The sequence below is a fragment of the Gallus gallus genome, chromosome 4 (genome assembly GCF_016699485.2).
Source record: "Gallus gallus isolate bGalGal1 chromosome 4, bGalGal1.mat.broiler.GRCg7b, whole genome shotgun sequence".
Taxonomy (NCBI): domain Eukaryota; kingdom Metazoa; phylum Chordata; class Aves; order Galliformes; family Phasianidae; genus Gallus; species Gallus gallus.
Window position 1 is genome coordinate 44,412,662 of NC_052535.1, and position 4,136 is coordinate 44,416,797.

A 4,136-nucleotide genomic window follows, 5' to 3' on the forward strand; every position below is an offset into this window, starting at 1 on the left:
CCCATGTCCCGAGTTCTCTTGAAGATTCTCTTGTAGGTTGCCATAGAGCACTGCTTCAATCCTTGCTAAACAGAAAACACCTTCCTGAGAGGAACAGGAGCTGCGTGTCTTCAAGGAACAAATCTGTAGTTGCTGTTCTGGTCCACAGCGTTCCTTATTCATGATACCGAGGAACTGATTCTTGTGCTGCAAGTAATCTGTTAAAACCTTTCTTGTGTTGGGTGGCTTGGTCATGCCAGCATTTGCCCAGAAAGGCTGGTGAAAAGGTTGTTCTCACAGTGCTGTTAGGTAAATAGTGTCTAAGCCATTGGACCCCTGTGGAGCCGCTGTGGTCTGGATGAGGTTCTGTGCGCTGTGTCCTCTGCCAAGTACGTGTCTTGGTGGAATATTGCCTGCTATCTGTAGCAGCTCTGAAGTTTTACAAGCGTTACACAGTTACATGAGTTGCAATAGCAGAGTGAAAAAGGGGAACCTGAAGAGAACACCAGTCCACATCACTAAAAACCTCTGAGAGCAGCCCTAACCACCACAGGAGCTGCTGGGCCAAATGGTCAAAGAGACACAGTCTTTTCCGTGCTACCTCCTGAGGCCCAGGACCACCCAGGCCTTCACACTGGATTATAAGGTACACTGCAGGGGCTTGGGAAGGAGTTGATAGAGAGGGTGGTATCTGGCAACTAACCAGAATAACCAGGAGCTGGTTGTACCTGTGACAGGTACTTATGCACTTACCATTGTTTTGGTATTTGTGTGGCTGAAATGAAGTCACAAATCTGCATGTATCTCACGGCTGATAGGTTTTAATGGATAAGGAAGTGTAATAGGTATCGGTGTGAAAGCATTTGTAGGATGGGTCCTGGGTGGAACCGCTGTGAGGGAGTGTAGGAGCAGTTGATGGCTGTCAAAGGCGGAGCACCATCAGCATTATGATGGCTCTCTGGTGGTTTCCTGGGCACAGACACATGGTGCCACTGCTATAAGCTGCATGGATGTGCTCCTTACTGGCCCTCACAGACAATGATGCTGGGTGGGAAGGTCAGTCTCTGAAATGATGGAGGAAGCCAGCAGGCTGCTGCAGAACCTGGGGAAATCCCCACTGTGTGCTTGTAGTTAGAGTTTGGCTTCCTGCAAAAGGAGGAACAGCCACTTGGGGTGTACCTTGTGCTTGTTCTGAGTGGCTGGAGCAACAAAAAGCATGTGCATGTGTGTACAGGACTTAAAGATAAGGATGGCTTCTGCAGGTGCTGACACAATGCTCTCAGCTGCTATCTCCTAATGCAGCTTCAGCTGCAGATATTTCCATAACCTTGAAGTGCCTTCAGAGATAAGGGGTAAGAGCCCAGCCCAGAGCCCTTCCCCCTAACCCAAGAGAAATCACTTAAGTGAAACCTTTCTCTGCTGTTGTTAATGGATTGCTTTTAGTTCTCTGAAATGTTCTATGCCAGCTCCATGCAGAGGTTTGGGGTTTTTTTTAGGCTAAATAAAACTCCATCAGATTTATTTCAGTTTCCACAATGTGGGCTTCTATGGTGATCCTTTCCCTCTATATTGGGACCAAACCAAAATAGCTTTCCTTCAGAAAATAGCAGCCTGAGACAAGAAATGCTGCCCTATGGGTCCTCCTTGTTCCTGTAAAACACAAACCACAGAGCTCTGAATGGCTGCTGCACTCACGTAAAGCCTTCCTGTTGCCCACATTGCAGGGCAGAGTGGGTCAGCATCCAGAAGTGAACAAACATCCTCCAGAGATGCACATGTATAGGTAAATGGGGCCTGAGCAGGAAGAAATTCTGCTGGGAGATACAGAGACTTTGGAACAGACCTTACATAGCAAAACTTGGCCTTTGAACAGCTTCAAAATATACCAAGAGTATGGAACCTTTTTTTTAGCTTATTGCTAGAAGAGAGTCGGATAAATGCTAGAGGAAAATAAAGGGTTCCAATACCCATTAAGTTGCATGAAATTTCCAGGTCTGAACACTCAGCAGCACACACAAACATTTTTAACTGCCTAGGAGGAAAGCTGTCTTTACACTGTACTTTCCCTTAGCTAAATAACGCATCAATGTTGTCCATATATATAAACATTCTGTTTTAGAAGTGGGATGTTGAGCTAATGGGGATCACAAACGTGGTACATCTTCAGAGCCTCTCGAAACTTAATGGCGATGCTTCTTCTGGAGCAGTGCCTGCAGCTCCCAGCAGATGCTGCACTCAGCTTCATTTGGCTCTGCTGCAGGAGGAGGGGTTTTTTGAAGGCCATATCTGAGAGAGTACTAGGAAGCCTGAGGGCTCCCCCCTAGAAATAACTGAGATGAGGCATGAGCAGCTCTTCAGTTTCCCGCACAGTTGATGTCTTCGTACCCAAACCATGATTTCTTCTGGTTCCACTGGAATTCATTTAAATATATTCTACCCATGTATCTTTCATAAGACAAACATTCACACTCTGTTCGTAGTCATGGAATGGGAAGATTCCCACGATACAGAGAAACAGAACCATTTGTCTCGTTCTTCACAACGTATTAGATCTCCGTGAGCCCCAACGTGTGGGTGAACTCTGCATTTTTGTAATGACTCATACCAAGATAAAAAATGCAAGGCTGGGACAGCTTTGAGTCTGAAACTAAAACAATTGCTTGATCTGGATTCACTGAACAACAAATCCAAAGCGTGCCACCCTGCAGATAGGTATCTCAACCCCTTTTTTTTCTGAGTGGGTTTTATTGGCAGATTACCTAAACCCTGCATCCTCTTCCAAGAAACCCACTAAAATGGAATGTTTGTGTCTCCCTTTCTGTGTCACTATCACCTTCGTGCCAATAAGCTCCAGCCACAGAGGTTACAGTCCTGCAGGAAGCAATCGGACGGTTTGAAGCTATGCTTTAGGGCTGTCCTGGTACCTTTTAACAAGGCAAAAAGAGGCGGTCGTCACTTTAAAGAGATTTTAGCTACAAGTTCTGAAACTTGAAGGTAGAACTTACTGGTCAGCACACAGTGATGCATTTCTCTGGCCAGTACTGTTCTTTTTACTATTGTCAAAAGCCAACTCTAAACAAAGCTTCCATTGCGTTGCGTATCAGAAGAACAAATACTTAGTATCCTTAACCAGGGACATCCATCCCAGAGCCAATAGACTGAGCCACCATTGTATTAGGTGTCAGAACAATAAATTCTTTGTTTCCTTAACCAGAGATTCCCCAGAGCCAGTAGGCCTTGAAGGGGAAATTAATTCGGGATGCTTTGGGGATGTTGCCAACTTGGCAATATTATGGGAGAAAGCAGAGCCCACGATGCTTTGTCTGGCATTTTCTGCTGGAATTTTAGTGGCAGATGGCTGTAGCGATGGGAAAAGAAGCAGCAGCTCTGCAGGCTGGCAGCAGGTGGTGTCACCTCCCTAGGAAATGCAGCATGAGGAAACCATCAGGCTGCCATGAGCAGCTGTCTGGCAGCGCAATCACTCCTAGTTCCAAATTCCAGTTCTCTTCTAAGAGAGCTGCTCCCAAGGACATGTGCCTGTCCTTCACTTCAGGTAGGAAAACACATCAGCACTGTCATGATTTGCCAACTCAAAGAAAAAGCCAAAGCAATGACACTGAAACCAGGGCGTGCATGCCCCACATCGCAGTTTAAGAACATATTCCAGCTGAAAGCTTGCTGACGCAGGTTCCTGTTTTGAAATACTTCCATGGTGCTAGAAAATTGCATTAGAGGAGACATCTTTATGCCTATATATAAGGTATTGGGCCTACAGCACATCTTCCGGTTGTGCGCCTTCCTTGCTCAGCCTGCTGTCCTCTAAATTCAGCTGAGGAACCACAGGAGATGATCCTAATGAAAGCTACATTATCCATGCAGCAGCTTTGTAAGCCTGCGTGGAGGGCTGTTGGCAGTTCTCCCTCTGGAGCAGCATTTGTGGCTATCAGCGCAGGCAGCCTTCGGCCTCAGAGCCAGAGAAGAGATTGTTAAGCTCAGCAAGGAGACAGGAAGGGGAGCTGTGCACTCGGCTGCAAGGGAAAACAAGGGGTCAATTTAAAAATAGCTGCATAGCAAGTTTCAGACTACTGCAGAAATCTCCCACTCCTGCAGAAATCCCAGCGCTCCTGCTGGCCTCCAGCACGTGACTACTGGCAAAT